General features: G+C 37.1%; 1 protein-coding gene and 1 pseudogene across 14 annotated transcripts in view; one reads left to right on the top strand and one right to left on the bottom strand.

Moving 5' to 3' along the window:
* ADGRL3 (adhesion G protein-coupled receptor L3) overlaps positions 1–18,731 on the bottom strand; it is an 846,536-nt gene that overhangs the window by 722,552 nt on the left and 105,253 nt on the right. The window lies entirely within an intron of this gene.
* Positions 7,762–17,242, top strand: LOC125094178 (60S ribosomal protein L28-like; annotated as a pseudogene).

The raw sequence follows: 18,731 nt of genomic DNA, 5'->3' as shown, positions 1-18,731 counted from the left end.
CTACAACATAAATAAAAACAGTACAAAATCTGTTACAAATTTTGTATACACTATTTTTAAGGAATGCATTCAGTGAAATCATCTGTAAAGTCAGAGCTCCACACAATAAAAACTCTATTATAACTATGGTAATAAGGTTAAGTTTTGAAACTTTCAGAATTTAACATTCTATTTCATGTATGATTTAATGGATTACATTACCCAGGTGCTTGGTTAAAATAAAACTTCTCCCTAACTATGCCAATGAAAGTACTAAATTCACAGTATTTGTCACATACAGGTATTGTGAGAGTTAAGATAGAAAAATGCAAACATGTTTAATATGCAGCCATTGCTGTCAAAAATCTTAAATCTAAAAACATGCATGTCAAATATTTTCAAATTCAATATAAAGAAGACATGATCTGTGCTGCTTCCATACTTGCCTGTTGAATTGCCAGTTCCTAATAGGTGAATTATTTGGCAGATTACTCTCATTTCCAAAAATAAAAATTACAAACACAAATCTATGTCTGAAGTTGATTTTATAAGCTAATCTGCATTTGATTCTGATTCTCTACTGAGACAATTTAATGTTTAATTATAGAGCTATATATTCTTAGAAATAATAAGCCTAACTCTATGTCTTTTTCTAAAACTCGCCTCCTCTTTCAAAGCAAGGGAAAGTCGAGACACAATCAACTCCTCCTTCAAACACTCTTATTTTAATATACTCATTAACCTTTCTGGTAACGGTTTATCTATTCCCATTTCCAGGCATGAAGTATCTTTTATTTAGCAGGTACATGTGTATATATAGAATATGTTGCAATGTTTCCAAATTGCAAGGTAATATAAAATAAACAAAGTAAGTTACCCTGGGTTACAGAAAACCTTAAAGGAAAGTTGTGTAACAAACTGATTGTTATTAGATCTCCTTCCCTGTGACCAATTTACATTACTTTTAATTCTCTTAAACAACATCAGTTGAAACCTGTAATCAAAAAGTAAGAGACAAATGAGTAGAATTCTTGATATGTGCTAATCACTCTTCTAGGTGCTTTACAAGTATCAACTCAGTCTTCTCAAAACGACTAGATCAATTTATAGATGAGAACCTGGGGCAAAATGAAGTCACCTACCAGAGGAGCTCGGTTAATAGGGAAAAGGGCTGGGCTGCCAACTCTGGTGGTTTCACTTAAAGGTCTCCTCACAATAATTACCATATGCTTCTTTGACCACAAAGATCAGTTAATGAGGTAGGCAGAAGAATCTACGTCCCTTCCCCACTGCCCACCCAAGATGTCCAAGTCCTAAACCCCAGAGCTTGTGAATATCTCATCTTACATGGCAAAGAGAAATTAAGGTTGCAAATGGATTTAAGGATGCTAATCTGCAGATCTTTACACGAAGAGATTAGCAGGATTATCTCAGTGGACCTGTGTAATCACAAGAGACCCTATAAAAGGAAGATACTGGTAGAAGAGAGGGAACTAGGAAAAAAGAAGAAATTAGCTTTGAAGACAGAGGAATGAAACCATGAGCCAAGGAATGCAAACAGACTAGAAACTGAAAAACACAGGAAAGAGATTTTCTCCTAGAACCTCCAAAAGGAGGTCAGTCAGTCCTGCCAACATCTTGGCTTTAGGCCAGTTAGAACCATTTCAAACTTCTGATCTCCAGACTTTAAGGTAATAAGTATGTTATTTTAAGCCACTAAATTTGTAGTAATTTGTTGCAGCAGTGTAATGATTAATTTTGTTAGCTCAGTAGACTACAATGACCAATTACTTGCCAAACACTATTCTAAATGTTGCTGCAAAGGTGTTTTGGTTTTGTGGGGTTTTGTTTTGTTTTGGATGTGATTAACATTTATAATCCGTTGACTTTATTTAAGCGGATTACCCTTCATAATATGGTTGGGCCTCATCCAATAAATTGAAGGCCTATAGAACAAAAAGACCAAGGTTTCACAAGGAATAAAGAATTTTACCTTTAGGCTGCAACACAGAAATTCTACCGAGTAATGAGCCTTCAGACTCAAGACAGCAGCATCAACTCTTACTTGACTCTCCAGTTTGAGCGCATTCCTTAGTATCAACCTCCCTTTCTCTTTGTGTGTGTGTATAACTTATTACTAGTAACTTATTACTAGTTCTATTTGTTACTACTATCCTTAGCTATATTAGTATACTGGAAAACGGGTCTTGGGCTGCCATAATAAAATACCACACACTGGGTGGCTTAAACAGAAATGTATTTTCTCACAATGCCAGAAGCTGGGAAATCAAAGATCGAGGTCCTGGACAATTTAGTACCAGCCTTGCAAACAGCTGCCTTCTCACTATATCGTCACATGGACAAGAGAGCCCTGGTGTCTAGTCTCACTTCTTATGAGAGCATTTGTCCTACTGGATGAGGGCCCAACACTTAGGACCTCATTAACCTTTATTTCTGCTTCACAGAACCTATCTCCAAATGCAATCACATTGAGATTAGGACTTCAACATAGGAGCTGAAGAGGGGGGACCAAATTCAGTGTATAGTAAAGGAGAAACAGTTCGCCAAAGCACATGCACATATTTTAGTTCTTTTATATTTAAAATTTAAGAAAGTTATACCGACGCGAGCCCCTTACACTATGAAACTGCTCAGGATCTGCAATTTATCACTTAATGATATCACTTAGCGATCTTTAATTTCATTTTATTTATATAGCATTCGATAGTTCACAAAGCACTTTCAAGCACATTACAAAAAGCTTTTTAATAGTTACTCCCATTTTATGTATGACCAAATTTGAACTCGGTGGAATACACAAATTATCAATATAGGAGTCTCACTAATAGCGAACTGGGATTGGGTCTACATTCTTTGATGCTAAATGTTATAGACTGCATACTCAGGACTGCTCATTAACCACAACACGAGGTGAGAAGGGGAAGAATTTCTAAACCAACAAAATACAATAAAGTCGATTTTCAAGAATTAGTCAGACATTCCCATCCTTTTCTTAGCTCTGTAAGTATAAACATGTAAATATACCCAAGATTCTGAACAGAATAAAAGACAAAGGAAAAATTTAGTATCTTGGAAATATAGGACAGAAAGTACTACTGATGTCTAGATTTTTGTCAAATTACTCCGTGATTTTTTTTTTCCAAGTTGTTGTAGAAAGGACCAAAATTTTCTTTCCCAATAGTGAAAGATTGTGTTTTTCTTGACTGGTGTTTTTGAGTTTCCAAGAATACCACATTTCAATATAAAATTTTGTTTACATTTTTCACAAAAAAAATAACCTTGAAAGGAAGTATAAGTTAGTAGTTCAGGGCTTGTTTTAAAACCAGGTAGCCTGGTTCTTAATTATACCACATACCAGATGTCATCTGGACAAGTTATTTAACATCTTCAAGTTTCCATTTTAACTAAAGTGATCATAATATGCAAGACTGTTATAAGAATCAAATTAGAGAATTATTTTATAGGACTTGCCAAATATCTGATAGTGAATAATTGCTAAATAAATATGAGATTTCACTAGCCTTGTGACTGTCGACATAATAATCCTATTTAAAATATTTTAAATTCTCTGGGTACTAAATTTGCCAAGGAAAAAACATAGAAAATTTAACTGAAGGAGTTTTCATATTTGCACAATCTTAGAGCTGTTGTAACTGGGCTAACGTGGTGCATACTACAATCATAGCGTATTCGGTGGTGCAAAGCTATTATCCTGATGAGGGTCCCTGATGACACTTATCTGAAGACTATGCAGAGTGTCTTTGTCATTCTGTGAGCTAGCATGAGCTAGCTCCCCAGAACAGTGACAAGACCGCAGCAGACACTGTGTGTGCTGGGAATTCTTCTGAAAAGGAGTGATGACTCAAATCATGAGAACTACAATGATGCGACACTACTTCATGAGTCACAAACTTTTCCAAGCATTACCTCATTTGATCCTCTAAACAATCTTGACCTTACAGCAAAGCAAATACTATGGCCCTTTGGCTGCCAGGTAACTGGAATTCTGAAATGGTAAGTTTGGTCCATTAGCAAAACCAGAGCCAAAATCTTCATCTTGAGTCTCTTTGTCTAGTGTTGCTTGTAATAATCTTCTTTCAAAGTTAAGCAGATTGACATTGAAAAAAATTCATTTATTTTCAATAATATCCTATTTATTTTCTTTCTATAATGCACAAAAATAATAGCTCTCCCTTTGAGTTTTTACATCAGGGTGGAGAAGAGTAAAAGAGATTTTCAGAAGATATTTTGCTATTAAAACTGTTAGTGTGACAGGCTGGAAACCTAACACAGTCCCTGGATACTGTATCTATAAGAAGAAAAGCTGCAATCTTCACTTTGCCTTTCTTTCTCCAATCAAAAAAATATAACTGGGAAACAAGCTACTTCGCTCTCCACTAATCTGCATTCACATTTCACAATTCATACTGACTGTGCCCTTCAAAAAAAGTACCAAACCCAGTGCATAAAGAAAAGCCTACTAATGTCTCCCTTATGCAAGAAGAAAAAAACAAGTTAATAGCTTTTGATGTAAAGAGATCCATTTCCAGCCTTCCTATAAACCCCTTAAGGATCCTGGCAGTACATAATGAATGTACTCTAACCGCTCTTTGAATAATGACATGGCAAAAGCCTTTGCGAGGTTCCTATTAATCTCTGGGTCAAAAGTGCCTTCAATCTACCGGGGTACCTGCAAATGGTTCCACCACAAATCTGCTATATATTTTAAAAAGTTAAAATAATCGCTACTTCTTTAGCAGTACCAGCAGGTTAGATAGAAGTCGGCCTATCCTCTCCTGGATTTAGTTCTAAGAACTATACTAACGTGCTTCAAAACCTGCATTACCGTTCCAGCCTCACAGTTGATAACAAAGCAATCACACCACCAAAAAGTGACCACCGTTTTCAGAGCTGTAAGGGAACTGAGAACAGAGCTTTCATTTCTCTAAGTTTCAGGGTTTATTTTACACCTTTCCAGTTAATAAAATACCCCCAAAAGTTAAGTCTGAGTGGAAGTTTAAAAGGTAAACCCTTAAGAAAAAACTTACAACAAATCAATTTACACTGTTAAATTTTTGTAGTATCGGGAATTTAACTACTAAATTGTCTTTAACAAAATTCATCTTGAGTAAGAGGCATTAGGAAAATGGCCTAAAATTGTTTATTTCCCTTTCCATAGTTCAAAAGGAGGGAAGGAAAGGGGGCAAGGGGGGCGGGCACTACATTATATATTAGACACTTGATATATTCACAAAAAATGTACTCAAATATTTAAAATCCCAAGGTAAACAGTCTTAAAAACATCAAAATGAATAGAACTGAATGGAATAATTCCAAATCATTTCCCGAATCAAAGCAGTTTTTTTTATAGCTCACTACTACAATTCTAGAAACTTACCATTATCTTTCACCTGAAAACCTGAAAAAGCCTTGTAACTGATCCCCTACCTTTTACTATTACCTCCAACTCACCCCCAGCTCATTACCCATCTACTAACCAGAATGATCTTTTACAAGGTAAATGAGATCTATCATTCTTCCTTCTTGTAACTATCTAAACTGATTTACAAGCAGAAGAAAATCTAAATTTCTTACTGTGGCATTTTAGGATCCTACATAATTCAGCCCTAGCGTATCTTTCTAACTTTATGTTTTATCCCACTTGGCCTGCCATACTAAATGCCAACCAAACTGGCCTTTTCTGCCTTTGAAATAAGCCACATTTGTTTCAAGGCTCTTGCATTTGCTATTCCCCCAGCAGCTCAAGAGGCTTCCTCTTTGTTATCATTTGGGTCTCATCCCAAATCTTACTCCCTAAAGGAGCCTATGCCAGCATCCCAAGATCGCTCTACATTTCTTTACCTTGTACTATTTTAATTATATTTAGCATTATCTGAAATCGTTCTATTCAATAAAGTTATTTATAATTTTTCTCATAGTCTATCCCCTTACCCACATAAAATTAAATTTCATGAGAGCAGGGATAAACTTTCATTTTCTTTTTTTTTTTTTTTAAGATTTTATTTATTTATTTGACAAAGAGACACAGCAAGAGAGGGAACACAAGCAGGGAGAGTGGGAGAGGGAGAAGCAGGCTTCCCAAGGAGCAGGGAGCCCGATGTGGAGCTCGATCCCAGGACCCTGGGATCATGACCTGAGCTGAAGGCAGACCTTAACGACTGAGCCACCCAGGCGCCTAAATTTTCATTTTTTGTTATATCTCAGTACCTCAGTTCTGGTGCATAATAGATACTCTCAATAGATATCTACAAAAGAAAGACTATAAAGCATGTGAATTCAGAAGTATATTTTTATACATGATACATAACTAGAAAATAGGGAGAAATTAGACAAACTTTTTCTATAAGTTCATTTCACGTCTAACTTTCTAAGAAGTGATGTCATCTTGAGAACTCATTACTAAGACTGAGAGCAATTTGAAAATGGTTTTATGGCATTTTAGAAAACAATAGTCAAAGCCCCATAAAAGCCAATCAAGTCTGGCTCTCGCTGTATCTCTTGGTCCCTAGTCTTCCTTCATAATTTCCAGAAGTCGCTGCTAAGAGGAAGAGTCCTATTAAATTTATGTAGCCAAGACTTAAAAGCAAGCCCATCCTGGTTCCCTGTCTCTGCAGTCCCTCCTTTGGGATTACTTGTACTTTTTTTTTTTTTTTTTAAGGCTTATACTGAATTACTTTCTTTGACTTATCTTTACTATTTTAATTCCAGTACAGTTAATAGGGTATTATATTAGTTTCAGGTTTGCAATATAATGATTCAACAATTACACACATTACTCGGTATGTATCATGATTGAACTACACTTTTACCACTGCCTTTGGACAATGCTTAGTCTTCTTAATACCATGGAAAAAGGTTTATACAGAGCCCTGGCCTAATACCCTGAGGCTCCCCACAGGGGAATTTGTGGCTAGTTTAGGTTGTACGTCAGACCTTTCACTCAATTCCTGTGGGTGGTTTGGGATGACCTATAAAGCAGTTATGAATTCTGTGTCTTGGAATTGATGTAAAGAATCAAAGACTGTCCACAGTCAACCGTGGACCAGATATCAAATCAGAAGTAAGGGTGTGGGACAAGGCACCAGTGAGTTATCTTAAGTAAGAACTGAGCAATTCCTCCTCTGGAGAAGGCAGGTTTGATTCTTACCAGTCTCAGAAAGTGTTATCTCTGCTTTGGACACTTTTCCCTGTCCATAGCATTCTCCAGGCCTCTCTCACAACTTTCACTATCCCTTACTCTTCAAATCTCAGCTTCAAGATCCCTTCCTTGATACCCCAGGTTGTATCAAGCTCCCATGTACGTGTTTGCACTTAAAAACATCAACTACAAGTTCTTATTGCAGTAGTTACCTCATTAGTATCCAATGACTGAATTAATGAGTGATGAAGATAACTAGATAATGCATTCCATTTCCAACAAAGTGTGAAAAATGGGGAGGCTAAGCAGAATTTAACCATCATACTATTGACATTTGAGAATGGGTATTTCTTGGCCATGGGAGGCTGTCCTGTGCATTACAGAATGTGTAGAATCATCCCTGAGTTATTCTCACTGGGTTCCAATAGTACACATTGACCGCCCCCCACCTCAATGGTAACAACCAAGAAATGTTTCCAGACATTGTCAAATGTCTCCTGGAAAGCAAAATTACCCCCCCCCCCCCCAGTTGAGAACCACTGGGCTTGAATAAACTGACTGGAATCTGCAGCAAAATTAATAGTTTCCAAGGAGCTAACAGTATGGGAAAGTGCTCACCTCCAGCAAATGGGAAAGGTAAAGTGCCCAAGAGATTACTATATGGCAAAAGGTGGGCACACTCAGAAATGTACGAGGTAGGTTCCTGCTCAATAAAGAAAAAGACAAGTTTATCTCTTACAGTAAGGTGAAATAACAGATGTATTTAAATTATGTTTAACTAATCCACTCTATTTCTAGAGAAGTTTCAGGGCCACAAAAAAAATTAAGCAGAAAGTATAGAGTTCCCTTATAAACTACTTTACTCTATCTCCCTGAACATAGAGTTTTCCCTATTAGCACATCATATATTAGTGTGATGTATTTGTTACAGTCAACAAATATTAACTAAAGGGCATAGTACACATGAGGGTTCACTCTGTGTAGTGTGTATTCTATGAGTTTTAACAAATTTATGGAGAGATACATCAATATTATAGTGTACTACAAGATAGTTTCACCGCCCTAAAATCTGTCTGTCCATCCTTCTCCCATACTCATGAGTCCCTGGCAACCACTGATCTTTTTACTATATCTCAAGTTTTCCCTTTCCAAAATTATTGCAGAGTTGGACTCTTTCTGTCTCTAAGTACTATAGCAAGAGGAGGTGCTGCCATCTCCACCCACCTGCAAGGGATAGTCTTGTGCAACAGCTCCAGCTTCCTGATCAAGAGGAACAAGCAGATATACAGCACCGAACCCAAGAAACTGAAGGTTCACAGCTCCTCCTCTACAATGAGCTGATTCACTGCACAACTATAGGCGTGGCACCAGTAACCAGAAAGCAAAAGCGTAGCGGTAGTCATGAAGCAGACAACAGGCCAGCGGAAACCTGTCACCTCCCACCAGTGGACTACCATCAATAAGAATGTCTGGGCTACACTTCGCAGAATCAGGCACATGATCCACAAGAACAAGTACCACCCAGATCTACGTATGGCTGCCATTCACAGGACCAACACCATCCTGAACAGTCAGAAGCCTATGATTGTGAAGAGGAAACTACTGACGCACCAAGAGCTCCTGAACACTTGCCCCCTACCTCCAAGACAAAAAAAGACAAAAACGACAAAAAAGACAAAAAAAACACCCCCCCAAAATTACATATTTGAAATTATAGCATGTGGAATCAGACTAGCTTTTTCACCAAGAAATATGCATGTAAGATTCTTCCATGTCTTTTAACATGCTGATAGCTCCTTTCTTTTTATCTGAAATAATATACCATTGTCTGGATATAACAATTTAATCATCCATGAACCTATCTTCCAAGTTTTGGCAATTATGAATGAAGCTTCTATAAACTTTCATGTGCAGATTTTTGTGTAGACGTATGTTTTCAACATTTGGACAAATACCAAAGAGCATGACTTCTAAATCATATGTAAAAGTATTATTTTTTTTAAAGATTTTATTTATTTATTTGACAGAGAAAGAGATCACAAATAGGCAGAGAGGCAGACACAGAGAGAGGGGTAAGCAGGCTCCCCGCTGAGTAGAGAGCCCAATGCAGGGCTCAATCACAGGACCTTGAGATCATGACCTGAGCCAAAGGTAGAGGACCACCCCACTGAGCCACCCAGGTGCCCCCATATGTAAGAGTATTATTAAAAACAAAATAAAAGAAACAAAAACAAAAACAAAAACCTGCCATACTAGAGCACCTGGCTGGCTTAGTTGGAAGAGCATACAATTCTTAATCTTGGTGTCATGAGTTTGAGCCCCAGGTTGGGTGCAGAGATTATTAAAAATAAATAAATAAAACTTCTAGAAAAATAAACACCTTAAAAACAGAAACAAAAACTGCCACACTGTCTTCCAAAGTGGTTGTATCATTATGCATTCTCATCACCAATGAATGAGAGTTCCTGTGGCTCCGTATCCTCACCAACACTGGATGGTGTCAGTGTTTTGGATTTTAGCCATTCTAATAAGTGTGTAGCAGAAACTCATTGTTGTCTTAATTTACCATTTTCTAATGACCAGTGGTGCTGTGCATATTTCCATATGCTTCTTTGCCATCTCCATCGTCTTTCTTAGTAAGTTACCTGCTCGCCAAAACTTTATCCTATATTGTCTTCTAGGAGTTTTATAGTTTTGAGCTACATTAGGTCTTTCATTTATTTATTAATTTTTGTGAAAAAATCAAGGTGTGTTCCTAGCTTCATATGTTTTACATGTGGATATCCAGGTATTGCAATACCATCTGTTGAAAAGACTCTTTTCTTCACTGAGTTGCCTTTGCTCCTTAGTGTACCCTGAGTTGATCATATTTGTGAGGGTCTACTTCTGAACTCTTTTTCTGTTCCATTTTCTTTTAACAAAAAAAAAATTATCTATCCTTTCACCAGTACCATACTGCCTTAATTACTATTGCTTTATAGTGAATCTTGAAGTCTAATGGTGTCATTCTTTCAACTTTGCCCTCCTCTAAATTTTTAATAATGGCTTATGAACACTAAGACACCTGAAGTATCTAGGTGTGTATAACATGATTTGAAAGTTACCTGAAGGCAAAAACATAGGTTTTGTTAAATGAGTGAAATGATAGGAGCACTAACTATGGGTAGAGACAATAGAGCTCATACCCCACATTATAAAATGTGGGCAGACCTGGCCCTCAAACGAAGCTCTGGTCGTCTAGCTCTTTTCATACTACCACAACATTAAAAGCCATATATTCTGGAAGGACTAATAATAAAATGGAAGTAACCTCGGTCTACAAATCATGATTTAGAAAAGAACCCAAAAAATCACCTGACATGCACTGAATATAAGCAGGAAACAAACTTTACTGTGTTAAAACTTTTATTTGTAACTGCAATACAGCCTATATTATTCTGAATTTCACCCTAGGAATAGTAGGTTGTTTTCTGGGTTTGGTTTTGTTTTGTCGGCATCATTCAACAGTCAGGATAAGAAGCTCAGAAAGCAGAAGACATACCTAAAGCTGAAATTTGGCACAAAGGAGAATGTCCTTGCTTAAGATCTCGATATCCTTTCTGCCTCCTCTATCAGAATAATATAAGACATCTAAGCTATTAACTATTCATCTGAAGTCACAACCTAGACCAGAATATACCCATTCCACTCTTTCTAACTCCTGTAGAACATGCATAATTTATTTACAGGCATTAAATTTGTAGGGTCCACAAGCACTCAGCCTGAGGTGATTCAATTATCTTCCCCTGAAGTGGGACAAGTAAAAAGCAGCAGATGAAAGAAAAGGGAACAAAGGAAATCTAAAAAAAAATAAGCTGATCTTAGAGGGCATGGAAAAAGCGTTTCTTAGAAAGTAGTAATTGTAATGAGGATGCTCACTATTTTCACATGCTATCTTTATTCCAAAAAAGCTCAAAGGATTTTGGATTTGATCTTGCAATTTCAATACATGGGTGACTGCTTGAGAAAACTAATAATTTTCACAAGATACTCTCTTTGAAGGCACCAAAGTGGAGGGTATAATTATATGTCCTGATGGATTGATCTCTTGACTACACCCTGGAATAACCCATGCCCTTGGCTAAGAATGGAAAATCGGTATTCGTCACAGAGGGAGAACAGATTCTTCATTTGAGCAGCCATTGTATAAAGTCAGGAGAGACAGCAAAACCATTCGAACATATATCCGAACCCAGTACTCTAAGTATGGTTTACTAAGAGCCTAAGCTCTCTATTCTTCCAGAAACCTGGATATTTAATAAATAATCTCTGAAGGGTTAATCAGAATCAGAGTTGGTCCGATTTATATATGTATATTTTAGGTTTTATCCAGAAGAAAGAAAGTCCCTACTTTTCTAAGAGCTCTCATAATCTGCAAATGATCTTAGAAACTGGGCAGTGAGACTACCCAGAATGTTTTCGAGACCTTAACCTTCCCATGACTTTATGAAATTCGACAAGAAGAAGACCCTTTGACAGTATATGGCGTTCATATCTAATGTTTAAAGGTTAAACAGCATATATACATTCAGCAGACAATTTGTGCCAATGCCAAAAAATAATAACTCAGATCCTAAAACGAGTTCTTGATATATGTAAAGTTGCTCACAAAGGAGAAAAACAGATAAATTAGCATAATTCCTTCTTTCCTCAATATCTTTGGCAGCAAAGAACAAAACCCCCCACTGGTAAAAAGCTGCTCCATCTGCCATCATATTGCAAGAACAGCTTGCTTTCTTGGAAAGATGATTTATGGGACAACCAAATCATATCTTTCATTTGGGGGGTTGAAGACTGTGTTCTGTGGAGAACATCCATCTATTGTAGGCCCATTGGCAAATATACCGAAAAAGCTATACTCTGAACTAATGAAATTACCAGCAATCGACCTTCCCCTTCCTTCGAACCTCTTTAAAGCATGAGGCTGTTATTCTTATCTAAAGACACTGAGGGGCACCTGGGTGGCTCAGTGGGTTAAAGCCTCTGCCTAGGCTCAGGTCATGATCCCAGGGTCCTGAGATCGAGCCCCACATTGGGCTCTCTGCTCCGCAGGGAGCCTGCTTCCTCCTCTCTCTCTGCCTGCCTCTCTGCCTACTTGTGATCTCTGTCTGTCAAATAAATCAATAAAATCTTTAAAAAAATAAATAAATAAATAAAGACACTGATATGTATACATGATGTATTGAGAAAGTTGTACACATAAAGACAAGATTTTTTTAGTATGATAAATGATCACTGCTACAGAGCAATATGGAAGTATTATGGTGGAAGAATCTTGCTAATTTTCACATATAGACAATGAGTATATAAGATGCTAGCAACAGTCCCCAGTAGTGATTCTTCTGTATTTTAAATTGTAGATGAAAAAAAAAAAAAGAGGGAGAGTTAAATGATTTGACTCATGTGCCCAGTATAAAACTGTGGCAGAGCCAAACTGGGGTATGAGATGTGACCTGAGATACTGAACCACGTGGTAGACCAAACTGTCTCTTAATTCACTGAATTCAAGTAGGACTCCAGAAAAGTAACTGACAGATATGAGTTCCTTTCTGCCTCCACATTTTCTCCCTTCCGGAAAATCAATTAGAAATGAGCAACATTTGAAGCTTTACATTTTCATTACTCAAAATAAATTCTGATCTCTTAAAATTTACTTTGGAGCCACATAATTTGAAGTATTCTTTTGTGGAAATGCAGCAAAAGTATGAGCATTTTACCTTTTTATAAAGAAAAGAAACATAAAATATAAAGTCAAAATAATATTCTCTTCCATTACATTATCTTTTTATTTTTATTTTTTTTAAGATTTTATTTATTTATTTGACAGACAGAGATCACAAGTAGAAAAGAGGCAGGAAGAGAGAGAGAGGGAAGCAGGCTCCCTGCTGAGCAGAGAGCCCGATGTGGGACTCGATCCCAGGACGCTGAGATCACGACCTGAGCCGAAGGCAGCGGCTTAACCCACTGAGCCACCCAGGCGTCCTACATTATCTTTTTAAATAAGATAGTAAACTGTAATACTCTTATCATCCACTCAGTAATGTTCATTGTGCAAATTTCCCTTTCCCTGGCTTCACGACCTTCAGAATTATAATTTAATGATGAAAGGAAGGTTTCAGAGACCCTTTTAAGACAAGGCAAATCTTCAGAACTATTATTCCATTTGGTTTTACATATGCATTTTAATTTTTCTACTTTATGACTCCATTAATCTCTCATTTTCAACAGCCTCCATTTTTAATTAAAGTACACGTTTTTCAGACCCTATTTTTATTGCCGACTGATGCCTTCACTAATGGTTTTTATTTTATTGTGAAACTCAAATGCAGTTATGGTGCCAGGCTGAATTAACACACTAGCAGCAGTCTTAAGCGAATGAACAGGTTAAGCATAGTAAGTATCCACTATGGAAGTGTTAAATCCCCTAAAATATAGGGGGGAACGCCTGGGTGGCTCAGTGGGTTAAAGCCTCTGCCTTCAGCTTGGGTCATGATCCCAGGGTCCTGGGATCGAGCCCTGCATTGGGCTCTCTGCTCAGCGGGGAGCCTGCTTCTCTTCCTCTCTCTCTGCCTGCCTCTCTGCCTACTTGTGATCTCTGTCTGTCAGATAAATGAATAAAATCTTTAAAAAAAGAAAAACCTAAAATATAAATACACAAACACCTTAAGGTCACTCAAACTGAAACCTCAAGATATATGAAAGCCATGAGCAGCAATGAACATAGACGGGCCCTTTCTCTCTCCTTCCACTCATAACACCTTCCCAGGAAGTGCTCTTGTTCCGCCACAACCCTTCACATTTAGAACAGTGTCAGAGAGGAGATCCTGTTCATTCTACCTCAAAGGACTGGACAAATTGGTAAAAGGCTAGTTTTCAGTGAATCATCATCAGTCAAAGCAGCATGCATATGCCAGGGTCCTCTCCCTTTTTCTGGATCCTTTCCTTTTTTCACAGACTGCATGCTCGAAGCATCTTTTTCTTCCTACTACAAATTCATTAGAACAAGTCTTATGCTTGCTTTCTTCATGTGAGATCTAAATTCTCCAACTTCTCTCTCCACAAAGAGGTAAGTGAGAGTATTTGAGGAGGATGGATTGGAAACCTTGCTTTCTCGTTGAAGCTCCGTTCTTCAAATTAGCTTTGATAATTCTAAAAATAAGAGTTTGATCTTAATTTCCAGTTGATTCAGGAATGAAACAGAAGGGTGTGATTAATTTGTACTAAACACCCAACCCATCGGATAAAAAATTACATGGTTAATCATCCGGTGTCTGGCCTATAGAACTCACTTTTCAGTAAAATATGCTATATACCTTAATTGTACTCTAAATTTTTAAAAATATGATGTTTATACACAAAACATATCCTTTCATTCATATTGTTTCCATACTTTGGGAAACACCTATATTGTATGCATTCTTTCATATTTCGTAACATTAACTGATATCTATAATTCATGGACTTACTTGTCACAGAATGAGTAACTCATCAAGAATAGTTTTCAGTCAAAATAAAAATCAGTAACATTTAAACATTAAAATAAAACAAGTGAAATACTTTTATAACAAGCACAGTCTTTTTTTTTTTTTTTCAAATTTTACTTATTTATTTATGAAGAAGAGCACACAGATGCATGAGTGGAGGGAAGAGCAAAGGGAAACTCGGGGCGGAGGGGATCTCAAACTCCATACCAAGCATGGAGCTGGGTGCAGGACTGATCCCATGCCCCAAAGATCATGACCTGAGCTGAAACCAAGATGGGATGCTCAACCAACTGAGTCACCACAGTACCCCTAAAAAGAATAGCCTTTAAAGTTGAAGACCCCTGTTTAAATTCCAGTTCCAAGATTCACTTGATAGATGAATTTGTGCAAGTTTCTTAATATCTCTAATCCCTAGTTTCCTGATCTGTGAAATATGAATGACAATATTACCTCATAAATTTGAAGGTAGGTTGGAAAAAATATCTCAGAATGGTGTCAGGAAATTAATAAATGATCGAGACAGTTTAGACACTGTCATCATCCTGTGGTAATCTTATCATAAACAACCAGTTTTCATTCTTATATTCATCTTCAAAAAGTACAGTCCCAGGCTTATAGAAAAATAATCTTTAACTCCATGATTCTCATTTTTCATTCTCACCGTGCCTACTAATTATTTGACATTGGGAAACCTGCCTTCTAATTATGAACCTCAGTCCCTGCATCCAGAAAATGGTGTTTCAGAAATGGTAGAATTTTTGCACACACGGATTCAATACTGGGTATGTAGTGGTTAGCACAGAATAAGTGTTAAACAAATATGATTTACTTTCCCTCCCTCACTTGACCAAAAGAATGAGTTCATTTTTTCTTCCTTATAGAAAGATATCACCAAAGGTTGCTGCAGCCTTTGGGCTTCATTTGCTGAAAAGCAAGAATTCCTATGCCCTTTCAAATAAAGCTTTAGAAAATGGTTACACAAGGGAAGTATGGGGAACTGACTGGAAAGGGGCACTTAGGGAACTTTCTGGAGTGATGAAAATGTTCTAAATCTTGTTTTAGGGGGTGGCTACCCAGTCGTATATAACTCTCAAAAATGACTGAGGGGCACCTGGGTGGCTCAGTGGGTTAAGCCTCTGCCTTCAGCTCAGGTCATGATCTCAGGGTCCTGGGATCGAGCCCGACATCGGGCTCTCTGCTCAGCGGGGAACCTGCTTCCCCCCGCCCTTTGCCTCTCTGCCTATTTGTGATCTCTCTCTCTCTGTCAAATAAATAAATAAAATCTTTAAAAAAAAAATGACTGAGGAGAACTCTTATGAGGTGTACATATTAGTTTACATCAATTGAGTCTCAATGTTTTTAAGCCCAGGCTAATCTGAGAGTTAGAAAAACAAAAGCCTTTAAGGAAAGATACTATCTTCTTTTTATGAATCACTATTATTAAATAATTATAGAAAAAAAGAAGTTTGAGGGGTGCCTGGGTCGCTCAGTAAGTTAAGCATCTTCCTTCAGCTCAGGTCATGATCTCAAGGTCCTGGGATCCAGCCCCACACTGGGCTTCTGCTCAGCGGGGAGCCTGCTTCCCTCTCACCCTCTGCCACTTCCACTACTTGTGTGCTTGCTCTTTCTCTCTCTCTCTTTCTCTGTTAAATAAATAAATAAAATCTTGTAAAAAAAAAGAAAGAAAGAAAGAAAGAAAGTTTGAAATAGTAGGGTAACATTTAAAAACTAGTAAAGATCATCACATGGAAACCTACATGCCCTACTTCTCTTTAAAAATCAGAAGATCAAAAAAAAAAAATCAGAAGATCTGGTAAGAATGAATCCTCATTTCCTCAAGTAACAGTTGGTAAAAATGAATAAAACCTAACAATTTAGAAAGAGCTTGCCACAGACCCTACCAACTCTAGGGTTTCCTACAGCAACTGCCCATACTTATAAAAACAGAAGCCTCACTGATATTGTAATCCATTTTACAATACCATATATAACATAGTTTTTGGTACTTCAAACTGAAACTCTCCTCAGAAGAGGTACAAGTTGCTTACGTAACTTTTAGACCAATACAATAATGTAGAAATTTTAATATGTCCTACTAATATGTCTAATTCTAATATGTCCTACTGCCCAAAGCCCAGATGTAGACTAAAACTCACTTTTCAAAGGAAGATACTCACAATTGTAGTATTATAACAAAAGCATATCTTGCTTATTACAGACTTAAGGTCGTTGAAAAAATCATGTACAAAATCTTTTGTTTCAAAGAATTAAGTGCTTTAAATTATTCCTGAAAATGGATTATTCAAGGTACATGGCTTAAAATTGGTACGAAACACTGTTTTGTTTTGTTTTTTATTTTGAACAGTACAGTCTTGTCTTCATAATTTAATAATCCGATCTTATTTCATAATTTAATGAGTTATAAATACGACCCAGAACTCTTTCTTTGCCTAAACTTGAGCAACAGTATCCAGAGACTAGGGATTCTAAAACAGGAAAACCAGTGCGTTGCACTGTCAAAAGCGATTCACTCCTAGAACTGGTAGATCACTTGAGGTGATGCTTATCTTAAGAGGAGAAAAACCTCGCTGTCAAAGGTCCATAAAATGCTCTGGGATCTCAGTAAGCACTCACTATATTAGTAATACTCATTTACGAGATTTAAATCAATGAGAAGACACCCAGGAGAAATTACACCAAGGACCTTTGGAGCTAGCACAAACAGACACAACCAGAACCACAGAAACATGTTATCATTATTATAAGAACACCACACATATACATACACACAACACACACAATTAACTTTTAAAATAAAAACCTGAAAATTATAATAAGCAAAATAATAAAGGAATAGTAAGCATACAGATGCTAAAAAATATTCATATTCTATAAAATAGAATGAGAATGCACAAAGTAAAAAACCTCAGACAATAAGCTTAAAAAAGACTATTAAAAGACTTATAAAAAAGACTTAAAAAAGGGTCTCCTCACTGCTTATTGCCATTCAAGGGTTGGTTTTTCAATGGCACAACCCAAAGGCAGAGCGCGGGATTCAGTCCCTTTATTTGATAATACAAACACGTTGGAAGCCTCATGACCTGAGGTGAAGAGAGAATTCCATCTCAGTAGTACAGTGGGTATTCTCATGAGAGTTGCACAACTATTGGATTAAAATCAAATGCATTTCCCTACAAAATGAGAAATAAGGATTGAATCAATTACCTGAAGGCAAACCCAATCCCACAATGAAGTCTTTCCACTCTGAATGCAGCAGAAGAACAAGGCAGGCGGGCCACGGCCCAGATATTCGACAGTTATCAGCAGTGGCTACACAAATAACATTGTAGCGCTCATTTACTTGGAGAGACCGTCACATCTGTGCACAGCAGCCACAGCTGCTTCCCAAGGCAGAGAAGGAACCTGTTCACACCCGTGAAGAAACAACCTATCTATTATCATTGGCTGGTACGGAACATGATGACTTGTGAATAGAGCAAAGATTTCATGTTGTGTTTAAGTACATTTCTTCAAATTGTGCTTTCCTCGAGGTTTAATATATCTTTATTTATTTTTTTGGTCAGATGCATATTTTATGAAACCATCCCAAGCTGGTGTGCATTCTTTGGTATTTATTAAATGAAATGGGGAAATCAAACTAGATGAGGTGGTCTGTAGAACCGTTCATAAAACTTACCACTCGGTGTAAGAACATGGAATCACTTACTTTAAGCCCCTGATAGAGAAAAACTGTACTAAGTTTAAAAATCCCACTTTTCAGACACATTGCTGCCACCTGAAATGTAAAATGAATATACATCGAATCAATTCGTTTTTATTATAAAAGCATAGAACTCCAAGCAATCAATCAAAGAAAATGACAGATTTAGTCCTCGAACAGTTCTTTTCCAGAAACAGTTATCTGCCATAACTACTTTCAGGTGAAAACCAGAGATAGGACCTTTAATATTAAATTTGCTAGTGAGGCAAAAAAGACTGGATCAATTCAAAGCTATCAGTATCACCTTATTAATCGTCAATATTTAGGT

The sequence above is a fragment of the Lutra lutra genome, chromosome 2 (genome assembly GCF_902655055.1).
Source record: "Lutra lutra chromosome 2, mLutLut1.2, whole genome shotgun sequence".
Lineage (NCBI taxonomy): Eukaryota > Metazoa > Chordata > Mammalia > Carnivora > Mustelidae > Lutra > Lutra lutra.
This window is presented reverse-complemented; position numbering and strand designations above follow the sequence as displayed.